Source organism: Bubalus bubalis, chromosome 14 (genome assembly GCF_019923935.1).
Source record: "Bubalus bubalis isolate 160015118507 breed Murrah chromosome 14, NDDB_SH_1, whole genome shotgun sequence".
In the NCBI taxonomy this organism is placed as follows: Eukaryota; Metazoa; Chordata; class Mammalia; order Artiodactyla; family Bovidae; genus Bubalus; species Bubalus bubalis.
In genome coordinates, this window is record NC_059170.1 from 13784858 (window position 1) to 13799527 (window position 14670).

At 40.8% G+C, this 14670-nt stretch overlaps 1 protein-coding gene and 1 long non-coding RNA gene across 6 annotated transcripts in view; one reads left to right on the forward strand and one right to left on the reverse strand.

Annotated features, from left to right (window-relative positions):
• ZHX3 (zinc fingers and homeoboxes 3) overlaps positions 1–14670 on the forward strand; it is a 114433-nt gene that overhangs the window by 28106 nt on the left and 71657 nt on the right. The window contains exon 1 of one of the 5 annotated variants that reach the window (XM_044927651.1): positions 11147–12857. The exons of the other annotated variants lie outside the window; for them this stretch is intronic. The gene's annotated coding sequence lies outside the window, so the exon portion shown is untranslated. Of the gene's footprint in view, positions 1–11146; positions 12858–14670 lie in introns of those variants that run through there. 5 annotated transcript variants of the gene reach the window in all.
• Positions 157–8078, reverse strand: LOC123329165. Its single transcript, XR_006544377.1, has 3 exons — positions 7946–8078; positions 4209–4395; positions 157–267 (listed from the first exon to the last, which is right to left on the reverse strand). It is a non-coding gene; the product is annotated as an uncharacterized LOC123329165 (long non-coding RNA).

Below are 14670 nucleotides of genomic sequence, written 5' to 3' on the forward strand. Positions count from 1 at the left end.
AACAAGGGAAGCTACCGCAATGAGAAGCCCACGTGCTGCAACTAGAGAGTAGCCCCTGCGTGCTGCAACTAGAGAGAGCTCGTGCATAGCAATGAAGACCCAGTACAGTCAAAAATAAATAAATTAGTTAAATGATTTTTTTTTTAAAAAAAAGAACCAGCCAAGCTTGCTGTGACACACGTGACTGATGGATCTTTTGGATTTAGGTGCCTGCAGTGGTTTCAGTATACGTTTAGCGTTACAGTTGTTCCTGGGTCCTTTGCCCCCCTGCCAAAAAAAAACAAAACAGAGCATCTGTTAGGTTCCATTAGTTAGCATGTCTAAAAAGTGTGTTGATATCTTAAAACTTTCCAAATATTTGTGTTTATTCAGTTTTAACATCTTAATGTTAAATAATTGCAAATAAATACATTTTGTTGTTGTTGTTCAGTTGCCAAATCATGTCTGATTCTTTGCAACCTCATGGGCTGCAGCCTGCCAGGCTTCCCTGTCCTTCACTATCTCCCAGAGTTTGCTCAAACTCATGTTCATTGAGTTGATGATACCATCCAACTATCTCATCTTCTATCGCCCTGTTCCCTTCCTGCCCTCAATCTTCCCCAGCATCAGGGTCTTTTCCAATGAGTTGGCTCTTTGCATCAGGTGACCAAAGTATTGGAGCTTCAGCGTCAGTCTTTCCAATGAACATTTAGGGTTGATTTCCTTTAGGATTGACTGGCTTGATCTCCTTGCTGTCCAGGGGACTCTCAAGAGTCTTCTCCAGCACCACAGTTCAAAAGCATCAATTATTTGGTGTTCAGCCTTCTTTGTGGTCCAACTCGCACATCTGTATATGACTCTTGGAAAAACCATAGCTTTGACTAGATGGACCTTTGTCAGCTAAGTAATGTCTCTGTTTTTTCATATGCTGTTTGTCATAGCTTTTCTTCTAAGGAGCAGGTGTCTTTTAATTTCATGGCTGCAGTCACCATCCGCAGTAATTTTGGAGCCCAAGAAAATAAAATATGTCACTCTTTCCATTTCCCCCCCACTTATTTGCCATGAAGTGATGGGACCAGATGCCATGATCTTAGTTTTTCTGAATCCTGAGTTTTATGCCAGCTTTTTCACTCTCCTCTTTCACCTTTATCAAAAGGCTCTTTAGTTCCTCTTTGCTTTAAATAACATATATAAATAAGCATAATTATAGAGCTCCGAGATTCAAAAGAGCTTTAAAAATAATTTAGGATTGTCACCCTTATAGTGCAAAAATACATTTGGCCTATGCCCAGCACCTCTGGTGATAGAGGATGTTTAACTATAGAGTAGGGGCTATGGGCATATAACAGAAAGGTCAGAGTTTGTTAAAAGACAGAAATGGTAGTTATCTGTGGGAAACTTTTAGGCCCTATCTGTAAGTACAGTTATTTTTAATGTTATTTTTCCCAAATAATATTCTGGCCACTTAAGACTTCTTTCCCACAGCCCAGTTCTGCCTGTGGACTTCCAGTTTGTACCCCTTCCACTAAACTCTGACACTGGGCTTGAGAAACATCCCAGGCTCTTTTTAGTTTTCTTAATTTGTAACTACCATGGTAGTACATCCTAAAGGAAATCAGTCCTGAATATTCATTGGAAGGACTGATGCTGAAGCTGAAACTCCAATACTTTGGCCACCTGATGTGAAGAACCAACTTACTGGAAAAGACCCTGATGCTGGGAAAGATTGAAGGCAGAAGGAGAAGGGGACGACAGAGGATGAGATGGTTGGATGGCATCACCAACTTAGTGGACATGAGGTTTAGTAAACTCTAGAAGTTGGTGATAGACAGGGAGGCCTGGTGTGCTGCAGTCCATGGGGTCGCAAAGAGATGGACACGACTGAACGACTGAACTGAACTGATGGTAGTATATGGTTTTAACCATGTATTCAATTAGCTAATATTTTCTGTGACTATTTTGCACCCATCACTATTCTAGGCAAAAGCTGTGATGGCACCAAGCCAAAAGCAGCTGCCTCCATGCAGAGGGAGAGTTCCTGAATGAGTAGCCCTAAAGTTGCCATGGAATGTTAAATAAAGGAGATGGGTCAGTTCTGAGACAGATGATGATTCTGGCTTGGGACACAGTGAGCATGGCAGGCAGTGGACCATCTGATAGCAGATATCTGGTAGCAGCTAGCTCTATAGTTGAGAGAAAGCTGGCCTTGGGGATTGTTGGCACAGAAGATGGGATTTGAAGCGATCAGAGGAGAGAAGATCAGCAGGGAAAGTGAGTGGTCTGAGAGAAGAGAGTCTGGGATGGCAGGCTGCTTGGGGCCTTGCAAAGTATTGATACAAAGTAGATGTTTATGAACTCAATTATTTGGTCAACAGTTGTGTTCCTTTTGAAGTAACAATGTAATAAGCATTCATTTTTTGGTAATTGTCACATTATGAAGCATGTACAATTTTCTTGTTACTTTGGGGAAACTCGTCTATTACAAAGGTTGGAAAAATGGAGGTTTTTGTGTAATAACCTTTCTTTCTTTTCTCTTTTTAGATTTGTGCAAATAATTCACAAACTTTTAGCAGCCAAAAATTACACAAGTATAGAGAATAATGTTTGTCCCTTTCATCTCTCTCCTCCCCTCTTCCCATCCAAGATTTTTCAGAGACTTTCCATGTACTGTTCCTGAGAGAAGTTGTGTTCTGAACAGTGTCTAGGTTGGAGATTGGAGAACACAAGTCCTTGTGTGTCTTTGACTCACACTGACTCTGTGTGTGTGTTTTAGTTGCCCAGTTGTGTGTGACTCTTTGTGACCCCATGAAAGCCTGCCAGGCTCCTCTGTCCATGGGATTCTCTAGGCAAGAATACTGGAGTAGGTAGCCATTCCCTTCTCCAGGGGATCCTCCCAACTCAGGGATCAAACTTGGGTCTCCCGCATTACAGGCAGATTCTTTACCATCTGAGCCACCAGGGAAGACCCACAGTGACCGTAGATGAGTTATATTAATGTTCATTTGCTACCTCCCCAGGAGATGTGCTTGCCTTTGCCCTTAGTGGTGGGCGACCTCATTCAACTGCATGGTTAGTAGGTAGCTGGAGCTCCATATTGTAGACTTTTAGAAGCTCTGCTACAGCTGGACAGATTCAGGTTAGGGAAAAAATCTCATTTCCAAGGTATAGAACATTCTTGGTGTGTGAACACATGTATATATGCACAAGTGCACACACTCATATACATACATGTACGTACCCAGATGGAATACTTGAAGAGCTATGACTTATCTTTGGTGATGGACTGAATCTTAGGTGTTATTACTTGTACCAGTCTCTAGCTGATCAAAATAATTATCTTTTGGGAATGTTAGTGAGAAGCAGTCACGAGACACTGTACGTTTGATTAGGTTCCTTATTTGCCCAGTTTCTCTGCATGTAATGGACCTAGGTTTCTAGAGTTGGTGTTTGACTGTCATTAGAGGTGACTTTGTTAAAGGCAGTTAAGAGCCTAAGTGTGTCTAATGGACCTGTGCAGCATTATCTCTACAGTGTTACACATGCATAAAAACAGGTCCTTGAGGAAGACTGTTACTTGGTAGGGAAGATGAGAAGAGAAATTCTGTGATTGCCCTTAGTGTTTGCAGCATTATCACAGGATCTAATATTTAAATGAAAAATTAGTCCAGAGCAAAACTACTGAAAGGGTGCTGAGTAATTTTTTGACAACTAGCCGATCTCTGGTCTTCCCCGTTTTGGTGAAATAGTACCATCGTGGACGTGGTTGGTAAAGTTAGAAACCTGGGAGAAACCCCCCCAAATATCTTCATTGTGCCTTCCTACTTAAATGATGGTTTTAGGGGGCTATGAAGGCTTCCCTGGTGGCTCAGAGGTTAAAGTGTCTGCCTGCAATGTGGGAGACCTGGGTTTGATCCCTGGGTCGGGAAGATCCCTGGGTCGGGAAGATCCCCTGGAGAAGGCAATGGCAACCCACTCCAGTATTCTTGCCTGGAGAATCCTATGGATGGAGGAGCCTGGCGGGCTACAGTCCACGGGGCCGCAAAGAGTTGGACAGGACTGAGCGACTTCATTTTCACTTTCAGGGGGCTATAGGAGTCTAAGTTTAAAATGATTTTTTTTTCCCTGCAAAACTTGGTAGAAAATGTTTCATTTGTGTTTTAGCATCTGGTGTTACAGATGTGAAGTCGGGTGCAAACCCACTTTTCCTTTTCCCTGCCATCCTCCCCTACCTTAGATTGCCAGGGTCTCTTTCTTGAAATTAAAAAATCTTCACCAAGTTGTATTTCAGTGTTTCTTTTTTCAGTGTTGATATCAATCATTGGCAGACCCTTTCAGCCTAGCACTCAATTCCCTCTTCAGAACTTCAGAGACATTTGGTCGTTTTCTTTGACAATTTTCCCCTCTCCATCCCTTCACCTTAAAAAAAAAATAGATGTATATTAGACATATGTTGGATCATCTAGATTTATCCCCCCACCCCATGTTTCTTATCGCTTGGTTTGTGAGAATTTATCTGTTCAGTCGTCCAGATCACTACTTCTATCTTTGATCATGCTCCTTTTGCTATCCAGGCTTCCCTGATGGTTCAGTGATAATCTAGCTGCAGTGCAGGAAATGCAGGAGATGGTTTTATCCCTGGGTAGGGAAGATCTGAGGAAATGGTAACTCTCTCCAGTATTCTTTTGTGGAAAATCCCATGGACAGAGGAGCCTGACGGGCTACAGTCCGTGAGGCCGCAAAGAGTCAGGCACGACTGAGCATCAGGAGCACAAGCACTTTTGCTATACAGAGATTTGCTGCGGAGGACTTTAAAAAATAATTTTTTTTTTAGTTCCGTTTCTTTATTCTCCAGTAGTAATTTTTAGTGTTGCTTTTCTCCACCTTAGTATCCTTACAGATCTTTGAAATGGTATCGTCACAGATCTTTCAGAGAATGCAAAACTGATTTTGTTTCCTTTGTTAATAACCCGGTTTCCTCTGGGCTTGGTTCCTCTATTCAATTTGGTGCCTGTTTTCAGGCATCTATTGTTTTTCTTACAGTTTTATTCTTAGTTGGTTTTCTGTTCATATTTCTAAATAAGGATCCAGGTCAGAGGTGCATTAAATTATCTGGAGAGAATTTAAAGCACTTTGGCAGTATGAGTCTTTAAAAAAGTTCATACTCTTTGACCCAGGGATTAAAATACTGACAGTTTATCCCAAGGAAATGATCATAGGTTAAGGCAATAATTTATGTACAGAAATGTTTATCTCCACTTTATAAAGTAAAAAAAGCTCAAATATACATATTCAAGTTTCTGACACTGAGCAGTTGTTAAATTTTGTAACATCTCTGCAGCTAACAAAATTCTACAGGCAAAATGAAACTAACAAAATAAAAGTTTAGATAGACTTTAATGAGATAGGGAAAATGCTTATGTAGTTTTTAGTGATGCTAAGTGAAAAAAGACATACTCTGAAATGGACTTTTTATCTAGAATATCAACTCTATAAGAAAAACATACATGCAAAGAAAAGTAAAATTAACAATCGTGATTGTTTTTTTGTTTGAATTATGTGAGTTTTCCCCCTTATAGTCTTATACTTTTCTGTATTTTCCACATTTCAGCAGTAACTATATTATAATCAGGAAAAAGAATCAATATTATTTTTTAAATTGCCAAGCTGTCTCACAGAGAAATAAGAACGGCCAATAATCACACGAAACTATTTAATTTCAAACAGAAAATGCAAAGAATGCTCAATGACATGGAAAATGTTTGTTACATATATTTAAGTGAAAAAATAGTAACAGTATGCACATTACGATCTCAATTTGGTTAAAATTGTGTGTATGAAAATGTTGACAAGTGCTTATTTTTGGATAGGGAATATTTTTCAGAAGACTTTTAATTTTCTTCTTTATGCTTATGATCTTGGAGTATGTGAGTTTTCTTCCCCTATAGTCTTCTGTATTTTCCAGTTTTCCTATACCGAATGTGTATTGCTCTTACAATCAGAGGAAGTTTTTTCACACATTTTTAATGTGTGTAATATCGAATTAGTCTTTCCATCCTCTACACTAGACTTTGTGTCCTGAACACATTCTTAAAATATTTAACTTGGATGTTGAGTGAGAGAAATTTGAGGAAATTCTTTATCTAATTCAGTCTTAAGACTTAAATGCTCTGGCATAAATTTCACGCTACTTGGAAGAGGCTTATCTTTGTTTTGTCTTTAGGAGTATATTTGAGTACTTTGAACATCCTGCCTCTTCCTCAGAATGGTAGCCACATAGGTGCAACACAACAGAAAACTGTCTTTTGCCATTTTTAATAAAGACTGTGGAATTTTTTTTCCTGAAAATTGAGATATAATCTACATACAGCAAAAATGTGCAGATTTTAACTGTATAGTTCAATAAGTTTTGGCAAATGTTTACACCCATATAAATACCTCCTCAACAATCTGTAGGACACTTTTGTTGCCGCAGAGAAGTCCGCTCATGCCCCTTCTTGTCAGGCTTCACATCCGAACATAAACTCTGTTACGATTTTTCCCACCGTACATTAATCATGTTTCTTCTAGGACTCCACATAAATAGAATCATACAGTATATTTTCTTTTACATGCAGCTTCTTTTGCTCAATGTGATTCTGAGAGTCTTCTGTATTGGAAACTTTTTTTGGCCACACCATGCAGCATGTAAGATCTTAATTCCCTGACCAGGGATCGAACCTGTGCTCCCTGCAGTGGAGTCACGGAGTCTTAACCACTGGATGGCCAGAGAAGCCCTTTTCAATCACCAAGTAGTATTCCATTGTGTCAATCCCACCATTTGTCTGTCCATCCTCATGTTGACCAATATGTAGGCTGTGTCCCGCTTTGGGCCATTTTAAACCAGGGATGCTGAGTTTGTAGCTGTGTCCTCACCGCACCCGCCGACCCCTCCCCTGCTTTTCTTTTCCTGACTAGTAGTGCTTGCAAGTCAGGGCTGGTTTCCAGGAGCTTGTAACTAAGACCACCACAAAGAGATCAGAGAACGAACATGAAGTGGGCCCGCCAAAGCCAGGGCAGATGCCTCTGGGGTTTAGCTCCTGGGCACAGAATGGCAGGCCTGCAATTAACTGAAAGCTCCTTTTATAGAAAGAAAAAAGAGAAAGAGCCAAGCAGTGAAAGAGCCCAGGGCACCCGGTTGGGGACCACGAGAGCCATTACCACATTAGATCCAAATCACAGCCCTTGTTTGGGGCGACGTAGGACGCTGAGTGTTAACTACACGAGTGTGGGGTGGGGGCCTCCTCACCCTAGCCGGCCCCACAGCAGGTGTTGCCTGAGTGCCCATCTGGGCTCCCTTCTGCCGGGGTTTCTGGGGTCAAGGGAGCATGGAAGCACTTGGTGTGTGGCCCCTGACTGCTCTGCCAAGAGAGCTACAGAAAAAGAAACCCCACAGCCTCTGGGGCACATGAATTGAGAAAAAACTCCCCCCAGGCCCAAGTGGCAAAGCATTCAGCTTTATTACCCAAGAGCAGCAATTATGAGTCTAGGCTTGAGAGGCCCAGGATGTCTGTCTCTGGGATGGAAAAGGACCCAGCACCCCCTTCCCCCATTGCGTTCCTTGTAGAGTTCATTTCCATCTGCTCTACCTCCCATCAAGGAGAACACGGCCTTTACCCCATTTCATGGGGCCCTGCCACTTTCTCCCACCTTTCCCCTGCTTCTTGACCCAGAGTCCGATGAACGGCGTGCAGACAGAGCTGAGGAAGTGTGGAGAGAGCAGTGCAGTTGTTCACTCAGAGTGTGGAACCTGCTGTTAGAGGGTGGGAGATGGTGTGGGCCCTAAAGACGGGACCCCGTGAGGCAGTGGCAGGACCAAAGCAGAGGGTGCCCTCTCCACCGGCCCTGTGATAAGGGCTTTCCAGTTCCTGAAGAATTGGTGGCAAAACTCATGCCTTGAGCGTGAGCCTGCCGTGGATGTTATACTGACCGGCTTTGCTGCAACTGTGCTGAAAGGATCCTCTGATCTCGGCAGTGTGTGCCGCCAGCGAGCTGCCCACTCTGTGTCCCCCCGTGGCCAGCTGTCCCCTCCTTGTCTGTTACCTCACTGCCTCAGGTACTACCTGCTTATCTGGTCTCCATTTCTTGCCCAAGTCTACTTTTTTTCCCCTTGTCTCATTATTTTTGCCCTTTTCAACTTAAACTTTCTGGTCAAAAACGAAAATAAACCAAACAAACATCAGACCTTCTAACTTTGCCTTAGCTAACATTCCCTGCCAAGGCACTGACCCTGAGCACCTGCCAGAAGATATTTTTATTGCCTTTGGTTTCATTATAGATGACAAAATACGTGGAATTGGATTTCTTTTTCCCAGGGTTTGGTTGCTAGTTGTTTATCTCAAGACCAGATGGTATTTTCTGATTGAAGTTATTTATAAGCAGTTTGATTCTTAAAGCCTTTAAAATTTTTTTTAATTTTATTTTTAGTTGGACGATAATTGCTTTACAGTGTTGTGTTGGTTTCTGCCACACATCAGCATGAATCAGCCACAGGTATACATATGTCCCATACCTCTTGAACCTCCCTCCCACCCCCCTCCCATTGCACCGCTCTGGGTTGTCACAGAGCACCATCTTTGGGTTTCCTGCCTCGTACAGCAAATTCTCATTAACTGTTCTACATATGATACTGTATATGTTTCAGTGCTACTCTCTCAAGTCATCTCACTCCCTCCATTTTCCACTGTATCCAAAAATCTGTCCTATATATCTGTGTCTCCTGTGCTGCCCTGAAAATAGGATCATCAGTACCATCTTTCTAGATTCCATACATATACATTAGTATACAATATTTGTCTTTCTCTTTCTGACTGACTTCACTCTGTATAATAGACTCTAGGTTCATCCTCCTCATTAGAACTGATTCAATTGCATTCTTTTTTATAGCTGAGTAATATTCCACCTTGTACATGTACCACAACTTCTTTGTCCATTCTTCTTCTTTTTCTTTATTACCACATTGTATTTTTTAAAATTTATTTTATTTTTTAATTGAAGGATAATTGCTTTACAGAATTTTGTTGTTTTCTGTCAAGCATCAACATGAATCAGCCATAGGTGTAGATATGTCCCCTCCCTCTTGAATCTCCCTCCCATCTCCCTTCCCATCGTACCCCTCTAGCTTGATTCAGAACCCCTGTTTGAGTTCCCTGAGAAATACAGCAAACTCCCCTTGGCTATCCATTTTACATAGGGTAATGTAAGTCTCTGTGTTATTCTCTCCATGCATCTCATCCTCTCCTCCCCTCTCCCTGTGTCCATAAGTCTGTTTTCTGTCTGTTTCTCCATTGCTGCCTTGCAAATATCAGTACCATCTTCCTAGGTTCCATATATATGCATTAGTATATGATATTTATCTTTCTATTTCTGACTTATTTCATTCTGTATAATAGGCTCTAGGTTCATCCACCTCATTAGAATTGACTCAAATAGATTCCTTTTTATGGCTGAGTAATATTCCATTATGTGTATGTACACAGCTGCTTTATCCATTCATCTTTTGATGAACAACGCGTGGCTTCCATGTTCTGGCTATTGTGAATAGTGCTGCAGTGAGCACTAGGGTACATGTGTCTTTTTCAATTTTGGTTTCCTCAGGGGGTATGCCCAGTAGTGGGATTGCTAGGTCATATGGTAGTTTTATTCCTAGTTTTTGAAGGAATCGCTAGTGTTCTCCATAGTGGTAAAGCCTTTTTTGATATTACTGGGCCACCTTGGACCATGAGTCCCAGGTGACCCATATATTGAGATACACCAAAGCTTTGAAAAGTTGACACTGAACATGGGAACTGAAGCAATCACTGCCCCTCAGACTAATAATCGACTGGTTTTAAGATGACTTTTCTTTTGGGGAATCTATAAATTCCTTGAAATCACTACTCTCAGAAAAAGCCACAGTTATTTTTTCTGGGTTACTATATTGTCTTCAGTTCTAATTTTGACATGAGTGCAAAGAACAAATTGTGTCCAGCCCAAGTTATGTTTATAACTTCAAACAGTTGTCCCCTCATAGTCTTTACTAAAACGTTTTTAGTGAAAAGACTTTTAAAGGCTTCTTCCTCTCCCTCCTGATTATAGTTGATACTTTAAGCTGTAACTAACCAAGGGTGTTTTTTTTTTTTAATAAGATTTAATTCTTTTTTTAAAAAAGATAATTTTTTTAAATTTTTTGGCTGTGCTGGGTCTTCGTTGCTGTGTGGGCTTTTCTCTAGCTGCAGCCAGTGGTGGGGGCTGCTCTCTGGTTGTGGTGTGCAGGCGTCTCACTGTGCTGGCTTCTTGTTGCAGAGCATGGGCTGTAGAGTGTCTGGGCTCAGTAGTTGTGGCGCTCAGGCTTAGTGCTCTGCAGCATGTGGATCTTGCCAGATCAGGGATTGAACCCGTGTCCCTTGCATTGGCAGGTGGATGCTTTACCACTAAGCCACCAGGGAAGCCCAACCAAGGATGTTTGAGCACACATTTGCACACAGTCTTTGGCAAAGTAGCTAATTGATGATGATGTTTAATCATCAATTTTTTAAAATTTGAACTATATGGAAAGAGAGTTCTTGATTCCATTCTGTGAAGCCTGTTAAACAACTTACTCTTATCAGGGAACATATAAGATTCATGCATATCAATTCCTCTACTGGGAGCTGAAGATGAAAATTAAAACTAACTAAATCAAGGGAATGAAAATCCTTCAATTCTAACCTTCCCCATAAACAAAAGCAAATAGCCAGACCCTGAATAATTGGCCTTCCTTCTCTGGAATATGAATACTGAGCTCCTCATGGTAAATAAACTTCATATTTGTGACTAACTTCAGGACATACTTAGTAGATTACCTAGAGATACAACTAAAGGAATTTACTTTATGACATTACCTTATCAAGGATATTTTAAGGTAACTTAAAATTATTAATATGTTATAGAATGGAAAGATACCCCACATCCATGGTTGGAAGACTCGATGTAAGCGTGGCAGTGCTACCTGATGTGCTTTATAGACTCAGTGAATCTCGGCCAAAATCCAGGCAGCCTTTTTACAGAAATGGAAACGTTGATGCTAAAATTCATATGAAATTGCCAGAGACTCCAAATAGTCAAAACAATCTTGAAAGAGAAGGATGGACTCATGCTTCCCAATTAAAAAAAAAAAAAAAACTACAATTCTTGCTTTCTGAGATGGCCCACACTCTGTCTATGGAGTGTGTTACTCCCAGGGCTATTCTTACCTTTTGAGATAGACTACATTCTGTCTATGGAATGTATATCTCTCTAAATCCACTTCTTAATTAAAAAAAAAAAAGCTACAGTCATTAAAACAATGTGGTACTGGCATAAGGATGGACAAAATAGATCAATGGAATGGAATTTAAAAGTCCAGAGATAAACCCATGTTTACCCAGTTGTTTTTTGACCAAGGTACCAAGTCCATTCAGTGAGGGGAAGGACCATCTCTTCAACAAATGGTGCTGGGACAACTGAATATCCACGTGCAAAAGAATGCAGTTAGATTCCAACCTCATGCCGTATACTAAAATTCACTCAAAATGAATCAGAGACCTAATTGGAAGAGCCAAAACACTTAGAAAAACCATAAGGGTGAATCTTCATGACCTTGAATTTGGTAATGGATTCTTAGAAATGACTCTTAATGGTGTGAGCAACAAAAGAAGAAGAAATGGATATGTTGGACTTCACCAAAATTTACAGCTTTTGTGCATCAAAGGACGTTATTAAGAAAGTGGAAAAACAGTCTACAGAATGGGAGAAAATATGCAAATCTGAGAAGGGCCTAGTAGCCATAATATGTTTTTAAATAAAAAACTCGTAACAGCTCAGCAACAAAAAGATAAACAACCCAATTAAAATATGGAAAAAAGACTTGGTTGAACATTTATCCAAAGATGGTATACAAATGGCCAGCAATCATGTGAAAAGATGTTCAACATCATTGGTCATTAGGGAAATGCAAATTAAAACTGCCATGAGATACTACTTCACATCCACAAGGTTGGCTATAATTTAAAAACACACTGAACAGAAAATATGAAGTGTTGATGAGGATGTTGGAACCCTCGTGCTTTTCTGGTGAGAATGTGAAATGGTGTAGCCACCATGGAAAACGGTTTGGCAGTTCCTCAAAAAGTTAAATATAGACTTAACATATGACCCAGCAGTTCTAAGTATATACCCTAAATGATTGAAGACAGGTGTTCAGACAAGTACTTGTACCCAGATGTTCACAGCGGCAGCACAGCAGCCAAAAGACAGAAACAATCCAAATGTCCATCGGTGGATGAGGGGATGAATGAAATGTGATATATGCATACGATGGAATATTTTTCAGCCGTAAAAAGAGAGTACTGATGCATGCTACAGTGTGGAAGCACCTCAGAACAGGATGTCAGGTGAGAGAAGGCAGATGCAAAAGGTCACATATTGTGTGATTGCATTTATATAAAAAATCCATAATAAATTAATCAAAGCAGAAAGGATATTAATGGTTGCCAGGCTGAAACAGGGATAATGGTAGTGACTACTTAATTTCTACAAGATTTCATTTGGGGATAGATAACTAAAATCTTTTGGAGCTAGATAAAGGTGATGGATGTACAACATAGTGAATATACTAGATGCCGTTGAACTGGACAGCTCGAAATGGTTAATTTTATGTTACGTGGGTTTTACCTCTAATTTAAAAAATTACATCATCTAGTTTTTGTGATCTCATAAGTAACTGTGGTTTTGCTGTCATAGTTACCTCGTGACTGTTGGAATCCATGTGCTTCGTGGCGTTGGGATGTCGGGAAAGTTCTTCCCAGGCGTGGGCAAGAAAACTGGAAGACAGATGATCCCAAGTGGGTGTCCTCCTAGAATACCGATTAAGGAATAGAGTTGTGTTTTTTTTCTCTAACTTGTGGACGCTGGTAAAACTTCTACCTTGAGAGGACCCTTGGTTGTTTTAAAGTGTGATCTGGACTGATCGGAATTGGTTTCTTCATTTATTAATTTAAAAAAGCATGTTTAAGGTAACTTCATACTATTTGGAGATGAAGCAGATTTTGGTTTTATGAAAATTAGGAGTGATTTTTAAAGAAAGTAAGACAAACCTATGGGAGGGAGGGCAGTAAGATTTTTCTGATGGTTTGCCGTGTTGCACTGCTAGGGATTTTTGTGGCACTTTCAAAAAGCTTCACAAGTGCTTTTTTGATCATGGAATTGGTGTCAGGAATAAGAAATTTCTGTTTTCAGATGGAGCACATGTTGTGAAAAAATTAAAAACCGTAGTTTCTTCTTATTTGATTCTTATACCTGTTTTGTTTTTTGAAGGAGGGACTTTAGGTTAGATTCTGGAAAGATCTGAGCTTGAGAAGAGCATCTGACCTAGAAAGGTAGAGGTGCTCTGCCATGATCATGAGGTTTTTCTTTGTGAATCGAGTTGATGGTTCTGCCCCAGAGTCCTGCTGCCGCCCCTGTATTGGACGTGGGCTTGTTTCTCTAGCAGATGGTATTTATGCTAGTGGTCTTGCACGCTCCCACCTGGTTCCTCTTATGACCCAAAATATGCCATCCGGGCTCAGGGTCTGCAGACGTGAGGCAAACAAAGCAAAGTGGCTTGTCGTGAATTGAACCCACAGCTTTTGGTATCATTACCTTCAGGTCCCAATCAATTCAACCAGACAGCAGAAAAATAAATGCCTGTTTGAGTGAGGGATTTGAAATTTTAAAGTTAAAAGGGATCTGGTAAGCAGGGCAGAATATCTGAAATAAGTGTAACAAGCTGAAGTCATGGCTAAATGTTAAGTATTCGGCTGAAAATCCTGATTGCTTCTGCTTTCCACAAAACTAGGGAGAGTTCCTTTGTGTGATGTTCACTGGATAATTTTTTAAATTAAGAGAAGGTCAGGTTTTTTCATTTGTGGAAACTTTAAAGTTTTTAATAAATTATTTTTTAGGACAGTTTTCCAGCAAGAGCTAGTTTAGCCATTGAGCTACTACGATACCGTAAGAGCAATGAAAGAAAGTGAAATGGGTGGAGGAGGCGACAGCTTCCTGCAGGATCACGTGTGTCCAGCAGCCACTGCCTGTGAAGGGCAGTAAAGAGTGCATTTCCTTGCATAGTTCTCTTAACCTTTCTGTGCCTTACTCTCATCATCTGGGCAATTAGAATAATAGAATCCACCTCATTGGGTCATTATAAAAGATTGAATGAGTTAATGTAGGTAAAGCTTGTAGAACAGTGCCTGACAGAGTAAACGCTTGACAGGAAGGATCACTGGAGCTCCTCTGGCTGGAGGTGCTTTCCTGAGGGGGTAGACTTGTTTCCATTCAGATACCCATGGTCCCAACCCTCTCTTGTGTACCCAGGCACCTTTCAAAGTTCTGAGACCCTCTGGTATACTCACTTTAGAGCCATTTTACTAGGCGTCTCACCCAAAGAGAACACTTTGGGATGGAAATAAAGAACTCAAAAGCAGTGGTTTTTCAGCTATTTCCCAAATAATCTTAAGATCATGTGAAGCCTCTCTGGTCGTTTGTTGAAAACGTAGTTACTGTCTCATTCATTCGCCAGGAATTACTGTGTGCACATCATTGCCACTGGGTAGAATGGGATGACCTAGGGATAAGGGTCAGAGACAAAGAGGAAGGTCACAGAGCTCCTTAGCCTGG